Genomic DNA, 21,525 nt, shown 5'->3' with positions numbered 1-21,525 from the left:
GGAAGATACATGGTTAAGATTTGATGCCCACCCTCCTATCCAAATACCCCAAAGTCTTCCCAACATTTTACATGAAGGGCATATAAAAAGTGTCACGACTCTATAGAAACAGAATTTGTATCATTTTTCATTAATTTATCTATATAATGATTTATTAAATTTATTTCCTTTGCACTAATTAGATATAAAGAAAAGTGCATTGGAGCTGGCCACTAATGAGTGGTCACAGGTTATGGTGGACCCACACGGTGGGTTAGAGAAAAGATAGTTCACACTTCCACCTATATGACCCGATTGGGCGCCTGTGACTAGAACTCACGCATATCAGGGTTAGACTCGCACATAGAAAGGATTGATGCCTTGAAGTGTGGGCTAGATCCACCAGAACAGACAGTTACAATCAACAAGATGGCATGATCATGAAATGCTTGTATAATGTGCATGTGTGGGCTGAAAGCTTGAAATGCACATTTCTTTGCATAGGAAAGTCACATGAAGATTCAGATACCATTTTTGCGATATACACGGAAAAAGCTTTCATATGATACCCATATTGGGGGGGTCCCTAAATTCTAGGAGATCCCTAAATTTTAGGAGCCTCGAATTAGCCTAAAAATGCTAGTCCTAAAAAAATAGGGATGTCATTCTAAAAATAGTAAGTTCTGTACTCTGACTGTGCTTACTAAATTTGGTTGTTTCTATTCTTGACAGTATTCAACCCAAAAAGGAAGGCCATAAAGAAGAGACAAGTGTCAAGACACTTGTCACACAAGTTTCCAAGTGTCCCACCACTTGTCACATCTCATGACATGTGGCTGGACACTTGTCTTGTGCTACTCCACTTTCCCCTTTTGTACTAGCTCTCCCCTCTCCTATAAATAAGAGCTCGTTTTTCTTCATTGATCATCATTTTTCTTTGCTGTAAACTCATGTACAGCACCCACAGATAGCCAGAAACTGGCCCCATCCATCCCCATCATCATCCCCCACTTCTCCATTATCAAATTCCTCCATATTCTCTCTTCTATCACTATTATTTTACAAGACAGCAAGTCTTTAAATTCATTACAACACCTCCTTCTTGAGCTCTTTCTTCCATTTTAGCTACAAGAAGCAAGCTCTCTCTATCCATGTACTGCTGATCAACGATGGAGAAAGGCTGAATTCCCCTTTTTCTTCTCTCATACTGTAAAGAAATCAGTTCTTATCGTTGCATAATAGATAATGCATGTGTGTTTGTACATCTTTGCATGATCTTGTGAGAGTGAGAATTACTTCTTCTCACTCTCAGGTTGATTGTAACTAAGCTCTTCCCTAAGGGACTTGGGTTGAGCAGAAATACATTCCTTCGGGGGGGGTTGCCCATCTTCAACCCTCAATCTTGTCTCCATTACTTTTACATTTTCATGGCTGTAATTTTGTGAGTAATTTTCATTTTCAGCTTTAAGTGTTCATTCTCTTTTATATTAAATCTCAAAAACAAGCAAATATCATAATTGTTAAGCATACTACGTTGTTCGGGGCGTTTACAGTGGTATCAGAGCTTTGGCTCGGTCCTCACCCCCAACACTGGTAGTGCTTACAACTATAAGTTTGTTTGTTTTAGCCCTTGCATTGAGTGCTTGAGCATATTTTTTTTCTTTAGTCTCAATGGATCAATCGAGTGCTATCCTTCAAGCCATTCAAAGTCTTAGAGAGGAGAATCAGCAAATTCGTGAGCAACTTCTCAAACTAGAAAAAGTTGACAAATCCCAAAGAATTCAAGGAAAGAAGCCCATCTACTTCAAGGAGACAAAGCCATATCAATGAAAAGAGCCGATCAAGAAGTCCAACTACTTCTAAGAGGCAGTCCCATTCTACTTCAATATAAAGAAAGAGATCGCGTCGAAGCTCATCCTCTTCTTCAAAGTCATCTGGCGCCTATTCTGATGGATCCTCTTCTAGTAATGAAGAGTCACACCCTTCTCGTGGAAGACCTCATCATCGTCAAAGGCATCGACATTCTTCACCCTCGTCTCCATCTTCATCCCCATCAAGCACTTCATCATCTTCAACCTCAAGATCCGAGCATGGACGAAGGCATAAGAAGAAGAAGAAGACTAAGTCACTATCTCAACTTGAAAAGAAGATCAAGTTCAGTATGTATGATGGTTCCTGAAATCCTGATCTTCTTCTCAAGTTTATTCGTCCATTTCAAATTTTGTATGGTCGTGACAAGTATAAAGAAAAAGAAAAGATTAAGTTTGCAGCTTTACATTTAACTGACTTAGCCCATACTTGGTGGACGGGGTTGGAATATGATCATGCTGCCCCAAAATCATGGCGGTCCTTTGTTCGCCTGATACAAAGCCAATTTCTTCCTGTTCATTTCAAAAGAGATGTAAAAATGGAATGGGATCGGCTTTGGCAAAGGAAAAATGAGTCACTTGGTGACTATACCAAGAGATTTTGGGAGCTACTTTTGAAGGTCCAACATTTCAAGAAGATCAGCAGTTTGGAAAAGCTTAGGAAGTTTCAAGGAGGTTTGCATTTTAAACTTCGTACTGCTCTTAATCATTATCATTGTTCTAGTCTCAGGGAACTCATTGACCATGCTGAGACATGGGAAATGAAGCACAATGGCAACAAATCATTCCAAAAGAATGATAAGAAGAGAGTAGCTGACGATGAGTAGTATTCAGCCCCAAATGAAGGACAAAAACAGTGGCAAAAGCAGCCATCAAATCAAAAGAAGATGAAGCCCTATGCAGCTCCTAATGCTCCTCAATTTCGCTCCAATCTATACCCACAAGCAAAGCAGCTTTCCGAAGAAGAAAAGCAACGCTTCATGAAAGAAGGGAAGTGCTTTAAATGTGGACAAACAGGCCACATAGCGAAGCAATGTCCAAACAAGGGACAAAGCAAGGTTTCTGACAACAAGCCTAAGTCGCCAGTGAAAATCAATGCTATTAGTGATGTAGTTGCAAACACAACTCACACTCCAGAGACACAAATTATTAAAAGCTTGGGGACAGTTGCAAGGTAAGCAAGCACTATTCTTGATAGATCTTGGGGCGAATGAAAATATTATTTCCTTGCAATTAGCTAAAGAGCTTGGATTAAAGAATGAAGAGATGGACACTCCGGCAGAAGTTCGCCAAGCTTTGAATGCTGATGAAGGTGACACAGTGAAGACTGTGATACCCTACATTGGCAGGCTCAAGTTTCAAATTCAAGGCTACAGTGACGAAGATACCTTCTGTATCGGAGACCTTGATGGTTGCAATGTGATTCTTGGCATGCCCTGGAATCATAGAGTAGATTCAACCATCTTCTCTCAGAAAAAGAAGGTAGAACTCACCAAAAATGGCAAGAAGTACGAGATCCAAGCTGGAGTTTCTGGAGACACCATACCTATGGTAAGCCATATGCAAGTCTCTAGAGCAATTAAGGATTGTGTTCAATGTTGTCTGCTTTATGTCACTGATGTAAAAGATAATATGAATGCTGAAAACCAAGAGCAACTTCAGCTCTTGGAAAAGTATAAAGATTGTTTTTCGAAAGATCTTCCTTATCAACTTCCCCTAGAAAGGCCTAAAGACCATCATATTGATATTATTCCGGGCAGTTCTCCTCCTAATATAGCACCATACCGTGTGAGCCGTCCTCAACAAGAAGAAATCAGAAAGCAAGTCGAAGACCTACTCAACCGTGGGCTAATTAGGCCAAGTAGCTCACCATTTTGTTCACCGGTTCTTCTTGTTCAAAAGAAAGATTGCACATTCAGGATGTGCATTGATTATCGAGCCCTCAACAAAATCACTGTGAAGAATCGGTTTCCTATTCCCAGAATTGACGACATTTTGGATCGTCTAGGAGGCTCAAAGGTTTTCAGCCGCATTGATCTAAAGAGTGGTTATCATCAAATTAGGGTAATACCACAAGATGTACACAAAACTGCTTTCCGCACTTCATACGGTCTTTATGAATTCTTGGTGGTTCCTTTCGGATTAACCAATGCACCAGCCACCTTTAATCGAATGATGGAGCGCATCTTTAGAGAGCATCGACAATATGTCGGTACTTTCTTTGATGATATTCTTGTCTTTAGCAAGAATGAAGAGGAGCATCATCAACACTTGGAAATTGTTCTACAATTACTACAACAAAATCAACTCTTGGTAAATGGTAAAAAGAGTGAATTTTTCATGCATAAAATAAATTACCTTGGGCATGTCATCTCTTTTGAAGGGATTCAAATGGATCCTGAAAAGATCAGGATAATCCAAGAATGGCCTCATCTTCGTGATGTACATGAGGTGCGATCGTTTCTTGGCTTATGTTCTTATTACTGCCGCTTCATCAAGCATTTTGCACATATGGCTTCTCTACTTCATGACCTTACAAAGAAGAAGATCTCTTTCCAATGGAAGGAAAAAGAGAAGGCAGCCTTCACAAGGCTGAAAACAGCTCTTACTTCTGGACCTGTTCTTATCATTCCAGATCTGGTAAAACCATTTGTGGTGGAAGCAGATGCTTGCGGTGATTGTATTGGTGCAGTGCTAAATCAAGAAGGCCATGCCGTAGCCTTTGAAAGCCGCCGTCTAAATGATGTGGAGAAAAGGTATGACATTTATGAAAAGGAGCTCTTAGCAGTGGTTCATGCTTTAAAGATATGGAAACATTATCTTTTAGGCAATGAATTCCTTATTAAAACCGATCATCAAAGCTTGAAGTATTTCAAGACTCAAAAGCATTTGCAGGAGAAACATGCAAGATGGAAAAATTTCTTGTCTATGTTTCATTTTCAAATTATGTACACTCCAGGGAAACAAAATGTAGTTGCTGATGCACTTTCTAGAGTGCCTCGCATTGCAACTATTACAGTGGCTCATCGTGAAGATTTTCAAACGATGAAGAATACTTATGATGAAGATACTGATTTTGTAGCAATTTGGTCAAATTTACAGCAAGGAGGTTCTCATCCAGATTATTCCATCAAAGACGGTTACCTTCTCATGAACAATCACCTTTGTGTCACTCTTCCTGTTCGACAAAAGGTGCTTAAAGAAAGTCATGAACCCCCTTATGCAGGGCATAGAGGGAGGGCAGCCACTCTAAGTGCAATTGAGCGCTACTTTTATTGGCCAACATTACGAAAAGATACACATAACTTCATTGAGGCTTGTCTGGTATGCCAAAAATCCAAATATGATAGGCAGAAGATTCCAGGATTGTTACAACCTCTTCCAGTGCCCAAAGATCTATGGGAATCTATCACAATGGATTTCATCTCAGGTATTCCAAAAACACCTCAAGGTCATGATATGATTTGGGTCATAATTGATAGATTCAGTAAACAATCACATTTTATTCCATGTCATAAAACATTGAAATCCGCACAAGCTGCAAGACTTTTCATTCAACATATCTTCAGATTACATGGTATGCCTTCTGAGATCATTTCAGATAGAGACTCCAAATTCACAAGTAACTTTTGGCGTGCTTTATTTGAGAATTTGGGAACCACTTTAAAGTTCTCCTCAGCTTTTCATCCTCAAACTGACGGCCAAACAGAGGTGATGAATCTCACTCTTTTGGATATGTTGAAAGCTTATGTTAGTGAACATAAGTCACAATGGGAGAAATATCTTCCATTATTGGAGTTTGCTTACAACAATACAGTGCACTCATCCACAGGGAAAGCTCCAAATGAAATAGTACAGGGTAAAGTGATTCCCCCTCCAATTATTCGCACTAAAGATAAGATTTTTGCTGCTGATGAGTTTGCTTCAGATTTAAAAACAACAATGGATCAAGTTCGAGCCACTATCAAAGTTGCGCAAGAGCGACAAAAGAAGCAAGCAGATAAACGAAGAAGACCTTTGGCTTTTGAAAAATGTCAATATGTCTTGCTAAAGTTTGATAAAAGCAGGCTCAAACAAGGTTCTGGTCAAAATTCATCTTTTCCAAAGCTCTCCAGTAGATACTTTGGACCCTTCAAAGTGATTGAGAAAATAAATGAAGTTTCTTATCGACTTGAGCTTCCTACTCATTGGAAAATACACAATGCTTTTCATGTAAGTTTGCTAAAACCTTACATAGGACCAGAACCAAAGGAACCCATTACTGAAGATCCCCCAGAAGTTGAAGAAACAGAGCAACTCTTGGAACCTGAAAAGATTTTGTTTCTCAAGGATCGAACCACGAGAAGTGGCCTTGTGACATGAAAATTCTTGCTAAAATTCAAGAATCTACCCACCACAGATGCACAGTGGGTAGATGAAAAATTCATGAAGGATTACCCAAATATTCTACAATAATATCAAGAAGATTTTCAGCTGAGGACAGCTGAATAAAAGCCAGAGGGCTGTCACAACTCTATAGAAACAGAATTTGTATCCTTTTTCATTAATTTATCTATATAATGATTTATTAAATTTATTTCCTTTGCACTAATTAGATATAAAGAAAAGTGTATTGGAGCTGGCCACTAATGAGTGGTCACAGGTTATGGTGGACCCACACGGTGGGTTAGAGAAAAGATAGTTCACACTTCCACCTATATGACCCGATTGGGCGCCTGTGACTAGAACTCACGCATATCAGGGTTAGACTCGCACACAGAAAGGATTGATGCCTTGAAGTGTGGGCTAGATCCACCAGAACAGACAGTTACAATCAACAAGATGGCATGATCATGAAATGCTTGTATAATGTGCATGTGTGGGCTGAAAGCTTGAAATGCACATTTCTTTGCATAGGAAAGTCACATGAAGATTCGGATACCATTTTTGCGATATACACGGAAAAAGCTTTCATATGATACCCATATTGGGGGGGTCCCTAAATTCTAGGAGATCCCTAAATTTTAGGAGGTCCCTAAATTTTAGGAGCCTCGAATTAGCCTAAAAATGCTAGTCCTAAAAAAATAGGGATGTCATTCTAAAAATAGTAAGTTCTATACTCTGACTGTGCTTACTAAATTTGGTTGTTTCTATTCTTGACAGTATTCAACCCAAAAAGGAAGGCCATAAAGAAGAGACAAGTGTCAAGACACTTGTCACACAAGTTTCCAAGTGTCCCACCACTTGTCACATCTCATGACATGTGGCTGGACACTTGTCTTGTGCTACTCCACTTTCCCCTTTTGTACTAGCTCTCCCCTCTCCTATAAATAAGAGCTCGTTTTTCTTCATTGATCATCATTTTTCTTTGCTGTAAACTCATGTACAGCACCCACAGATAGCCAGAAACTGGCCCCATCCATCCCCATCATCATCCCCCACTTCTCCATTATCAAATTCCTCCATATTCTCTCTTCTATCACTATTATTTTACAAGATAGCAAGCCTGTAAATTCATTACAGCACCTCCTTCTTGAGCTCTTTCTTCCATTTTAGCTACAAGAAGCAAGCTCTATCCATGTACTGGTGATCAACGATGGAGAAAGGCTGAATTCCCCTTTTTCTTCTCTCATACTGTAAAGAAATCAGTTCTTATCATTGCATAATAGATAATGCATGTGTGTTTGTACATCTTTGCATGATCTTGTGAGAGTGAGAATTACTTCTTCTCACTCTCAGGTTGATTGTAACTGAGCTCTTCCCTAAGGGACTTGGGTTGAGCAGAAATACATTCCTTCGAGGGGGGTTGCCCATCTTCAATCCTCAATCTTGTCTCCATTACTTTTACATTTTCATGGCTGTAATTTTGTGAGTAATTTTCATTTTCAGCTTTAAGTGTTCATTCTCTTTTATATTAAATCTCGAAAACAAGCAAATATCATAATTGTTAAGCATACTACGTTGTTCGAGGCGTTTACAAAAAGTGTGTCGAATGAATGAAAATTTTAAATTTTTCCCAACCTAAAGAAAATATACAATTTCGGAGGAAATATATGTAGGTGGCCAAATACTACAAATGTCTGTCTTTTTGAAAAAAATCATAAAGCTCATCAATATTAATGCTAACAGAGCTTGTGGACACAATAAAAGGACTCTCTAAAGGAAAGGGTCCAGGACTAGATGGATTGCCAAACAAATTCTATCAGAAATTCCAAGAGATCCTAGTCAAACCACTCCAATATTGGAAATAATCTATAAGATTAGGGGCCCTACCTATTGGAATCAATCAAGGTGTGATTAAATTAATTCACAAGAGGGATTCCAAAGATGAGGTGTCCAATTAGAGACAATAACTTGCTTGACCTCACCATACAAGATCTTTGCCAAAGCTCTGGCAAGAAGAATAAGTCCCCCATCTAGACCATTGGTTAAGAAAAGAACAAAAGGGTTTCATAAAGGGTACGTACATACAAGACTCCATCATTGGGCTGTGGGAAGGATTTGAATATGCCCAACAAAATAACAAGGATTTCATGTTCTTTAAAATTGATTTCGATAAAGCGTATGATCATCTGGGCTGGTGCTTTATCCTTTAGTCCTTGCAAGACATGGGAATGGGCAGAAAATTCATTAGATATGTAAGCACCCTTATTGGTAATGCCACTGCTAAGGTAGCCATCAATGGAGAAATATCTCGGGTAAGTTACTCATGAATATATTGTGCATTATGTGGGTTCAAAATAAGATATTTTTAAAATACTAATTTTATATATTTTTTATATATAGAAGGGTGTAATGTAAAGGGGTCACTTACAGATTGAATAGAAAAGGGTTATGTTTTATTCAAGGAGAATTCAGAAATAAGCATATTTATAAATAGGCCTTGATTGCACATGATGTAGAGGATATACATATAGTAACTTCCCCAAGAGAAATATCAGCACCATTCCCCTTATTCAGATCCATTAGACAAGCGTGTCCTCTAACACCCTTGCTCTTTGCCATAGCTAGTGATGCACTAGGATGGTTGATGGAGCACGAAGTGAAAGAAGGCAGGATGAGAGGAATTAAACTCCCAGAAAAATCTGATATGGTGTTGAACCATTTTGTTGATGATATGAATGGAATGGTAAATAATGATCCAATCAATTAAGACATTTTGGGGCTGTATTCGACCTATTGTATGGCCTCTGGGTCACTGGTTAATCATGCAAAAATTGAGATTAAGTCCTTAATCAAGCTGCCTCCTCAATGGTTATTGGAGAAAGGGTGCAAAGAGATAGAAGATGGACAGGTGTTCAGATTATTGGGGATACCTTATGGGCTTTGGGGTCACCCCAAAAGTAGAGATAGGATTCGGTTCTAAGTAAAGTTAAGAAAAAATTGGAATATCTAAAAGGTCTGCAACTCAATCTAGCAGGTAGAAGCCTAGTACTAAAGCATATTGTTATCCCAACAACCATTTTATTTTTTTCATGCTAGAAACCCTCCAAAATTGGTCTTAAGAACCTAGAAAGTTTGGCTAGGAACTTCCTATGGGCTAGTGAAAGTGAAAAACTCAGAATACCTAAAGTGTCTTGGGTAACTTGTACCTTAACCAAGGAAGGAGGAGGACTAGGCCTCCCAGACATATTAAGCTTAGTAGAGAAACTTGCAGCTAAATGAGTAGCTTGATTCTTTTTCCATGAGAATGAAGATTGGGCCATTCTTTTGCATAATAGCTGCAAGAACTTCTATCCCCCTAAGTGTAAGAGATGGAAGAATTTGAATGTCATCAATGTTGCCTTTAGTAAGATAAAGCTAAAGATCCACAGGAGTTCAGACTTAACTCGGAGCATTTGGGGGGTTTGGATGTCCTACAAGGAGTTGACCACTCTATCCACTATTAGAAAGTTTACCCTCGCATGGGCTGCTTTGGACTCAATCTGGTATAGTGTGTTCCATGGTTGCATAGAAGAGGACCAATTAAGGTAGGCATTCAAACTAAACAAAAAAGGAGTAATTAGCTAGAAGGACTTATGGGAGTATGACAAGGGGGACCATGCTGCTATCGTTTATCACCCTCAGATATCACATTAATACAACAAAGAATTAACAGCTAGGATCCGAAGGTTTGCAAGATTATACAACTAAATATGAGATTTAACATAAGGGGAATCTGGTAGCTTGACAATAAAACACTACTATCCATCCCATATATAAAAACAAAAAAGACATTCTTATACATTAAGCTTAATAAGAGATGGAAAGTAAATTGGTACGCCATTCAATGGAAATACAGATTTGGAATGATTTGGAGCATTGTAAATCAACCCAAAGTTTCTTGTTTGTTGTGGCTCATACTACATCAGGCAGTGTGGACAAATGATTGGGCTTTCAAACTTGGAATAGGTCATGGGACTTCTCCACGATGCTATAAAGGTATTGAATCCATTTCCCGTTTTTTCCTAAATTGCAAAGAAAATACTAATGTGCTGAATGTCTTGCAGGTATTCATGGCTCCTTATCACCCCACAGCAGTGACCTAGAAAGAATTACTTCTAGGATAAATAAATGGGATCCTCCCTGTTGTTTGGAATTGGCTTAGAAGGAAATTTCTCTAGGCTATATGGATGGCTAGAAACAAAAAGATTTTTAAGGACAAGAATATAGACCCAATGCATATGTTCTTACACGAAGTATGTTTGCAAGTTCCACAACGCAAGTTCAAAATGAAAAAGGAGCATGGGAAGTGGCTAGAGGCCAAAGATGAACATAGAGCTATTGTTTTGGAAGCCCAAGAACTTGACCGTAAGAAGAGACTGGAAGCGAGAAGGCTAGTCATAGCAAGGCCGGAGGAGCTGATGGAAATATCCACCACATCCTTTATACAAGATGTTATGAAAGATATACATAAGAGAGCTTAGCATTGTAACATGAAATGCAGCCTCATACAGATAGAATGAAGCAAAAGATCATGGTGCAAAGAATGATGGAGCTTAGTTTTGGACCTCAAATGGTTGCAATCATATATTCTTCAATTTATCTATAATGGCTATGTATTAGGCAATCTCCTTTCTTTTTGCCCAACGACCTATTGGACATTACTTGTTGCCTTTGGTTAGATTTCCAGTAAAAAAAAGTCTACGCTATAACTATTTTTCATTTTTACCTTAATACACTTTAATGTTTTCAATGAAAAATAATAATAATGCTAACTACTAGCATGGAAGCATATCAAATCATTCATTCCACCACCTAAATTAGCATCTAGAATACATGACATTGAAATTTTCTATGATATTAGCTTATTAAAATTTAATACCATCTCATTATGTTTTTAGACCATATCATTATGCCTTAGTACACGGCATGTGTCATGCTTGCATAGGGTTTAATTGAGAGCATTGAAGGCTCCCCATTCATATGATTCTTGCTCAAATTTATCTCCATGGGGCTCTCTAGCATTGATAATATCTATTTTTAGGTTACCCTAGGCCTTGCCCTTACATTTGTTTACTATTCTGGGTGTAGTCAACTAGACCCACTATTAGTAAAATGAGTGTATCTTTTGATAAGCAACTCCCATTGGAATATTTTTTAATTCAAATCAAAGAGGTTAATTCCCATTACAAAATGATGTGAAAAGTTTTTCTAATAAAATAATTTGATTTTTCTCACTTTCTGTGACTATATAGGACTGCCTCCAACCTCTATCCCACTAGACCACTATTCACAAAACATATAATATCTTGTCACCCATAATTTCAATCAAGGAGACTCTATTCAATCAAAGGGAAAATTTCCATCTCACAGACGAGATATACAATATTTTCTCAATGATAATATTTGACTTTTTGTACTTGAATCACTTTGGTAGTCCTAAAATTCTTGCACCTAATACACAATTTGTCATCTTGAACCTTATTTGTGTTGTTTGAATACCTCATAGTTGAGAACCATATACCATGACATTATCAACATAAAATAAATTCTTAGTATGATGGATATCCATGTGAGGCTTCTATGTGAAATCCTACTAGAGATTTTAGGTGACTTACATTCTCATTCATTGCATATATCAAAAGAGCATAACATACGTGTCCTTCTGACACATTTATCTTTTTCCAAGTGTGTTTCCTTTGAGATCCAGGCTCTTTGTGGAGTGTGCCTACACCTATATACAAGTATCTGGCTTCAAATCATCAGGAGGTGGGCAATGTCTCCATGCCGCAAATTGTGCACCCCTTTAGGGTCTTAAGTGATAAGGGAGGGTCACCTCTCTTTTGGCTTACCAACTCATTTGCATTCACTATTTTCTCATGCATAATATTTATCTTAGGGGTTTGGATGGATAAATCTTTAAGTTCAAGAGAGCTCCAAGTTGTAGGCTAGGATGCCTAGTCCAAGAGAGCTCCCAATGCTCAAGAAGAGAGGTGAAACTAATGAGCAAGAGGTGGAATAAGGTTACTTGAAGTCATGGAGAAGTATCAACGAGGAAATACAATGACAAAGAAGTAGTCAAGAGGCCAAATTCATTAGTGTAGAATACATTGTACATTTTGAGTTGGCTTCTTTAAACTACTTCCTATGGATTTGGGCCACAATGGATGCCTAATTGCTAAGGGGGATGTGAATAATTATTACCCCATGGTTGTGATGAAGACCACATTGAGCATGATAGAAGAGGAAAGTGTCAAGATTGTGAAAGAGAAGGAAGGAGTCTCACTTGAAGCTTTCTTCTTTGCACAATGCGGGAATACACACAAAGGTGGAGGTTGAAAATAGTTTTCCTCTTCTTAGTTGTGTAAGCCAAAAGAACTCTAATACAAAGAAATAGAAGAACCCTATATATGGGTCTTAAACCAAAGACAACTAACTAAGGTGGCATACTAACTGAGCCACGAACTAGAGTAGATAAGGATAGATGTCATCTAGCTATTATTCATGGGCGGTGTACCAACCGCATCTGCAACTGACGAGTCGGTGACATAAATGCACAACGGTCACCCTGGCATATCACGAATGGAGCTTGATATCTCAACACTCCCCCTCGAGCTCAATCCCAATTCCTATACACCAAGCAGGTCTCTAAACTTGCGCAGCTTCTCTGCGCCCAATGCCTTCGTGAATATATCAGCTACCTGATCCTCTATGCTGACATAAACTAGATCAATAAGACCTAGTAAAACCCTCTCCCACACATAGTGACAATGCACCTCAATGTGCTTTGTTCTAGCATGATAGACTTGGTTATTTTCCAAGTGTATACTACTCATGTTGTCACAATAAATGACAATTGGCCCATCTGTAGGCTGATGCATATCATAAAGTAGCTTATGCAACCAAGCTACCTCACATGCAGCCATTGCTGTATCCCTGTACTTAGTCTCTGTGCTCGACAAGGCAACTGTAGGCTGTTTCTTGCTGCTCCAAGTGACTGCAGCACTCCCAAAAGAGAACACATATCCACTGGTAGATCGTCTCATAAAATAGTCCATACTGCAATGTGGACTTCACATATCTGAGTATGCGTCTAGCCGCATCCAAATGTGGTTTCCTTGGAGCCTGCATAAACTGACCTACCAATCCAAGAGCATAGCTCAAATGTGGCCTGATAATAGTCATATAAATCAAACTTCCTACTATGTGTCTGTACATAATAGGGTCTTCCAGAAGCTCACCTACATCTGTGCTCAGCTTCACATTCTGCTCCAAAGGAACTGAAATAGGCTTACAGCATGTCATCCCATATTTGGACAGCATGTCCAATCCATACTGCCTCTGTAAGAGCCATATCCCACTTGGTGATCTAACCACCTCAATGCCCAATAAATAACGCAGCTCTCCCAAATCCTTCATCTCAAACTTTTGTTTCAATAGCCTTTGCACATGAAGGATATCTTCATCACTGTCACCTGTCATAATCAAATCATCAACATAAATGACAAGTAGCATAATATCTTTCCTTATTTTTCTCACATAAAGTGAGAAATCTGCCTTGGAAATCTGAAAGCCAATAGTAACAAGATACTATCCTATCTTGTTAGACCATGCTCTAGGTGCTTGCTTCAAGCCATACAAGGCTTTCTTCAACCTGCAAACAAACTCAGGATGAACAACATGCACATAAGCTGGTGACTGCTCCATATAGACCTCTTCTTGCAAATCACCATGCAAGAAGGCATTCTTTACATCCATCTGATGTAAAGACCATTCCTTTGATGCAGCCATAGCAATGACTACTCTTACGGTTGCCATCCTTGCAACCGGACTGAATGTTTCTTCATAATCAATGCCATATGTTTGTGCATACCCCTTGACTACTAATCTTGCCTTGTATCTGTTCACAGAACCATCTGCATTGTGCTTTACCTTATAAACCCACTTACAACCATTTGCATTTTTACCTTTAGGTAAGGATACTAACTCCCATATAGCATTTACTTCCAAGGCATCCATTTCTTCATCCGTGGCTTTCTCCCATTTTTCTTTTCCCATGGCTTGCTCAAAAGAAGTGGATTCTAGTTCCTGTATCACTTTGACCATATATGCATAGTGAATGGCTGTAAATCCATCATATTTGAGCCTATCCACAAGATACCTAGCTCTGGTAGACCTGCACAAAGTAGGTTCACTCCCAGGTGCCCTCAAAACATCCCTAGTCTTCCTTACTCCAGGTATAACAATAGAAGGAATACCCAACTCATCATCAATGCTCTGTTCTGAGCCACTGGATTCACCATCCACATAAGAGTGACCTGCATTCACATCAAACATGGGCTGATCTACCTTCTCTTTTCCTTTTCGTGATACCTGAATACCACTATCTGCATTTCTTTGAGAAGATTCTCTTGATCTCAATCTGCCTGTCCATGGCGAATAATGTGAACCACTGCTAGAGGACGCTCCAGGTCCACTAATATTTTGTGACTGCTGCTGTGAATTCTGTGCAGCATTACCGTTTTGTGCATCTACATCATCAATCACATTTACTAGTTTATACCAGCTACTCATCTCATCAAAAACGACATCTCTGCTCACTGTAAACTTACGAGTAGAAGGGTTATAACATCTATACCCTTTCTGCTGCAGAGAGTAACCAATAAAGATGCACTTCTCAGCTTTTGGATCCAACTTGGATCTCAACTCATCTGGCACATGAACATAGGCAATGCAACAAAAAATATTCAAATGAGCAATATCTGGTTTCCTACCAGTATACCTCTCCTCTGGAGTCATCCCATGTATTGCTGCAGTGGGAGTCCTGTTCATTATGTAAAGTGATGTAGCAACTGCCTCAGCCCAATAAAACTCTGGTAGGACTTTTTCATTGAGCATGGCACGAGATACCTCTCCAATATGCCTGTTTTTCCTTTCTGCAATTCCATTTTGTTGTGGGGTATGACTGCATGAATATTGCTGCTTTATGCCATGCTCCTGCAGGAACCTTGCAAACTCATTTGAGAGGTACTCTCCCCCTCCATCTAACCTTAGGCATTTTATTTGCAGGCCTGTTTCTTTTTCAACCATAGCTTTAAGAGTTTTGAAATGCCCAAAAACTTCACTTTTCTTTTTCATAAAATACACCCAAACATTTCTGCTATAGTCATCAATAAAAGTGATAAAATAATGATAGCCTCCAAGAGATGCAACTTTAGTAGTCCACACATCAGAGTGGATTAATTCCAATGGCTTCGTACTCTCTTGAACATGTCTAGGAAATGGTTTCCTTGCCTGTTTTCCAAACTGAGAGGCTTCACATACCTTATGCATTTCTGCAACCTTGAATTTAGGCAATCCTGCAATAATATTTTGTGCTTGCATTGATTTAAGTCGTTATATATTAACATGACCAATGCGTTTATGCCAAATATCAATATCTGCAACTACACCGGTCCCATGTGCAAACATTGCTGCACTCAATTCAGGCATGTCTGCATCCAATGTAAACATTCTGCCCTTCTTCTTTCCTTTTGCTATCAAGCGACCTTTATTTTTCATATCCTCAACAAAACATCCATGAGGATTAAATTTGACCTGCAAGCCCTGCTCAACCATTTGACCAACAGAAACCAGATTCTTGGTGATATTCGGGACATGAAATACATCGGACATGTATTTCTTTTTTCCATCCTATATAGACAAAGGAATTTTTTCAATCTACACAATAGGATGTGTAGTATCATCACCAGTCTCCACAAATCCTGGTTTTTCCATTTTCCTTGCATCCTCCATCCATTCTGCATGACCTGTTATGTGGTTTGATACACCTGAGTCAACATACCATACATCGTTGCTTTCTTCTGCGCTTGTCACAGAATTGTTCATGTGCTGCACCATAAACAAATGCTCATTTCTGTCATCACCCTGTCTACTAGAAGATGCATAATTCCCTTGTTGCAGTTTTCCATTCATGATGTCATTCTGCTTTTTATAGCAGTCTTTAGCCATATGACCCATTTTACCACAGTAGTAGCATTCAACATTACTGTTTGCATTTTGGCCTCTTTGCCATCCACCATGACCTCTTTGGCTCCCCCTGCCTCTAGAGTTACCACGACCTCCTCCATAGGACTGGTTTTCTTGAGTTTGCTGCATATTCTAATTTTTACCACGGCCTCCAAATTGGCCTCCTCTACCTCTGCCTCTACCTCTTCCGGCATTTGAGTAGAAGACGGTTTCTTTTGAAGTTCCTCCTGAAGAAGATGCACCACCATTTCTTTGCTCCTCATAAATTAGAAGAGCAATCAACTCCTCAAAATCAGGAAATCTTTCACGAACTGAAATGGATATCCAAAACTATGCATAATCCTTTCCTAGACCATTCAAGGCCACAGAAACTAAATCATCATCTTCCACTGGTGACCCAATGGAAGCAAGTGCATCTGCAATCTTCTTCACCTTCATGTGGTAGTCATTGATGCTTATACTTTCTCTTTGCACATTATGCAACTCTTCCTTGAGCTGCATTTTCCTGGCTTGCATATTTGTGCTATACATTTTTGATAAAGTATCCCATGCCTCCTTTGGCGTACTTGCATCCTGAATATGCACAATCATAGAGTCTGAAATATTGATAGACAGCCAGTACATAACTTTCTTGGCTCTCTCATGCCATGCTTTGAATGCCTGCATTTGCTGTTGATTGGGAACATCTGGAAGAACCGGTTTTTCTTCATTTCCTACAACAAATTCTCAATATCCTTTTCCCATAAGGAAATTCGTCATTCTAAACTTCCATGCTTGGAAGTCGTTCTTGTCAAGCTTTTCAGTTACAATCTATGAAAGAGAATCAGACGCCATTACAAAATACTGCAAAAAATTCTGTCACTGCAGAGAACACAGCTTCAGCCTCACAAGGGCAAATCTGCAAAACTGACGAAAGTGGTATTTAACCACACAGTCACTTCCTAGTGATGATTTTGTATCAACAGGCAACAAGGATGATTCTGTAACTCCCAATGTCTCTGCCCACAGGCATACGATGCAATTTCTACAGTAACTTTTCATCGACCTGTAGAACAGTGGCTGCATAGCATAAAACAGGGCCTTTTCCTGAGTGCGTGCAGAAAAATTCCGCCTCCAAAACAGGCCCCAAAATGGCCTCAAATAAAAAAAACAGGGTCGCCATGTGCTAAAGCCCTCTCCCACAGCATATACTGCCCTCTTGCTTCATCGCGAAGGGCATCTCAACCTGAGACAATGCACTCTTGCAATTTCTGGCTGTGCTACCTGCAGAGATCTGCTTCCAAAACAGAAAATGAAAGCAACACTGCTCCTCTTACCAGAACACCGCGAACTTGGCTTGCTTTCTTGAGCTCCTTACCACGAACAAGGCTCTGATACCATGTCAAGATTGTGGGAGAGAAGGAAGGAGTCTCACTTGAAGCTTTCTTGCTTGCACAATGGGGGAATACACACAGAGGTGGAGGCTGAAAATAGTTTTCCTCTTCTTAGTTGTGTAAGCCAAAATAACTCTAATACAAAGAAATAGAAGAACCCTATATATGGGTCTCAAACCAAAGACAACTAACTAAGGTGGCATACTAACTGAGCCACGAACTAGAGTAGATAAGGATAGCTGTCATCTAGCTATTATTCATGGGCGGTGTACCAACCACATCTGCAACTGAGGAGTCGGTGACATAAATGCACAACGATCACCCTAGCATATCACGAGTGGAGCTCGATATCTCAACAGAAAGGTTGCCCTCCATGGAAATTGTGAGAAAAGCTTCGCAATAAGAGGAGAGGGGGCCTTCCTCCCAAAAGCAATAGTGGTTAAGACCTCCCAAAAGCAATAGTGGTTAAGACCTACTAAATTGCCATGGTTACCTCTAAAGAGACCTCCAGTTCCTACCATGGCTCCTATGTGCTCTTCAAAAAAGGTTGTCAGTTTACCTGAGTACTCTTGTGTACCTGAATTCACTAGGATTTTCGCACTAAAAAAGGGAAAAGGAGATGAGAAAGAAGGAGAGAGAAAGGATCAAAGAAAATATCTTTTTTACCAACCATAATGACAAAGACATAGGGAAGAGGAGAGAGGAGAAGGAAGAGTTGTGGACAATGAAAGAGAGAGAAAGACAGAAGAAGAGTGAAAGACTAGCAAAAGAGAAAGAATAAAAGGAAGGAGAGAGAAAGAGAAGGGAAGCCACGAAAATTGGAAGGAAGGCAAAGAGAGACTCATTTCTCAGGACCTGAAATGGGCCTGACACTTGCTCTCTAGCACTTTCCGGACCTCTAAGATATACAAGACACCCTACATGGCCTCACAGCTAGGAGCGTCTAAGGCTCGTACTACACTGAACTCTAATATTGATTTTGCGTTTGTAATAGGACACAGTCCAATGTTTACCTTTCCTTCTCCTTAGAGGGAGATTCCATACACATTAATAGGATACCTCGTATCACCTCTGGTAAGTTACTCATTAATATATGTGTGTATCACATGGGTTCAAAATAATGTATTTTTAAAATACCATTTTTATGCATTTTTTACATACAAAAGGATGTAATATAAAGGGGTTATTTGCAGATTGAATAGAAAAGGGTTATGTTTTATTCATGAAAAATTCACAGATAAGGATATTTATAAATAGGCCTTGAACACACGCGTGATGTAGAACATATATTAGAGTAACTTCCCGGAGTGTATCACATACAGAAGAGGCAACCTCTCGATTAAAACACCGCGGCCTCACTACAACTCTACTACATCTCGAGGATTGGCCCCAAGATGCACTGCCTCAACATAAAGAACAAGCGTACAAGCTCCACTCTTTGATTTATCGGACAATCTAGGAGTTGATTTTTCCTCACTAAACTTACCCTAAGGAATCGCTCCTCTAACCTAGAGCAAGGACTTCCTCATACTCTCAGTGTTGGTCACTATTTAACATACAGGTGCTATGTATCCAAGATTTTATACTATATGGCTTGCAAAATCCAAAAGTGAATGCTTATTGTGCACAAACATTTATCATTAAAACTTAGCAAAGTGGAGTGTAAAAATCAACCCTTCAATGATTTTTAATCTACTCGTTGTTGCTGCATTGCTAGAGACTAGCACCAACTTACCTCCTGCTACTAGCCTCTTAAAACTTAAATTTTAATCATCCTATATGACGTGCAAAACCAAAATATTAGACTTTACTTCATTTTTAGCACACCTAAAAACTTCCACAACCCTTTTTTCCCTACCGTTTATGTGTTGCATCATTGTATAGGTCTAGGTTTTGTTTTTTTGTTATTTTCAATGTATAAAGCAATAAAAGCGCACCAAAACACACAAAAAAAAGGATGAACTGAGACTATACCTCATGTCTCAACCTTGCCAAACATGTACGAACATTAGTCGTATTTTTTCTTAATTATATATCGTAAAAACCTAATTTTTTCTATTTTTTGCTATTTTTATATTTATTTATCAAGAAAATAGAGCATTTACTAGTTTTTTAAATTATAAAAACTTAAAATCACTCATTTTTCACATTTCATCCCTTATACATCATTTTTATCAAACTCAAAATGACAAAAAATCCAATTTTCTTTGTAAAATGCGTAATTTTTAGGTTTTTAAAAATTATTTTCAACATTATGGCATTATGTATTTTGATTTTTCTGACATAGAATCATCAAACATACAAAAAACAACATTCCTACCAATTTTCATCGAATATGAACATCCTTTGGCCAACCAAACCTCAAAAAGAAGAATTCTTTCTTTATAGAATAGAGATATAGGGTTTTTTATGGTTGCAGGTTTCTAAAAATGGATTTGAGATATCAAAAGAGTTCACCATTAATGCTCAGTCCATCTCCAATCATCCATCTGTAGCCCCAAGTCGACTCAGAAGTGATCCAATACCATGCCGGACAAGCATTCACCACCCGAGCTTCATCTCCCTTCACATGCAGGAACTGCCCCTTATAGGAGAGAGAGGGAGGAGAGAGAAAGACTAGATTCACAACGGACCATCCACGCAACCATTGGATCAGTGAAGGGCGGTGATATGGAGGGGAGAAATAGTATAGATCCCTAATGCACTTGGTGGGAGGATGGTAAATTTCAACCCCACCTGTCATTTTTCCATGGAGGAGAGGAGTATGGCCATTGTTTTGTTGCGCGCATAGGAAAAAACGGTGCCCCCTCCCCCCCACAAAATCAATTATTGGGAGGTAACCCCAAAGATCACCCTCTTTCAATTTTTATTCGGATCCCCCTTCACACCAATTTTGGTCATTTGTCTGGTCTTTGGCTGTCGTTCGGTGTCTAAGGCGTGATTCGAAAAATCTTGCTCGTGTGTCTCGATGTCCAGCACTACCAAGCAGTCACAAAAATTAGTAAAAATCTGGAACTAGTGCTGGGGTGGCCTTCAAGATGATTTTGAAATCTGTCTATTGCTTGCCACTTAAAATCGACCCAGTTGTATCCGCCGCCTTTGACGGGATTAAAATTTTCCTTGAAATTCGAGTTGTTTGGCAAATTTTCAGCACATTTGGGCTCAAAAATGAACTCTCATTGGCAATCACGAAATAGGGTGACTCAGCCCATTGAATTCCATGAACAAATGTGCACATCAACACAACCACGAAGAGCATCAAGCGAATATAGAAAATACTCAAGAAAACACATCACAGCTCTCACCCTACCACATGTCAAAACCAAGGCATGAAATCCACGATGAGTAGGCCCACCATAATTTGACACAAAGCCCAAAGCTAGTCACTAATCAACTGCTCCAACATGGCCAAGCTAAAAAGAACTATCAAAGAGGTGATCCTAAGTGGTAGTTTGACCTACCATCCTAACTAAGGACAACTCAAGAAGTAGCTCCTCCTAGGCAAGGACTCCTATAGCCTCATCAACAAATATTTTCTTTTATCACATTGTCCTTTTCGGCCTCTATTTTTCATACTCGGGCATGTGAAAAGGAGGGAGTTGAGTGTAGTGACCTAAGGAGAAGAAACACAATATTAGTGAGTTTGTAAATCTCCCAATTCCCATTTTTCGAATACTTAAAAGGTGGCACCCGGATAACATGCCAATAAGTTTCTCAAAACCATATAATATGACCTATCATTGAAAAACCCTTGAAAATTTGAATTTGTTGACCTATAGAGTGCTCAATTTGGAGTTATAGTGTTCAAGTTATGATAAATCCAATATTTGATCACATGTCCCAAACTTATGGGAAATTCCCATATTCTCTAATAT

The sequence above is a fragment of the Lygodium microphyllum genome, chromosome 16 (genome assembly GCF_053477565.2).
Source record: "Lygodium microphyllum isolate KBCC chromosome 16, Lygodium_microphyllum_v1.1.10, whole genome shotgun sequence".
In the NCBI taxonomy this organism is placed as follows: domain Eukaryota; kingdom Viridiplantae; phylum Streptophyta; class Polypodiopsida; order Schizaeales; family Lygodiaceae; genus Lygodium; species Lygodium microphyllum.
The sequence above is the reverse complement of the archived record's forward strand: the minus strand, read 5'-3'. Positions refer to the sequence as shown.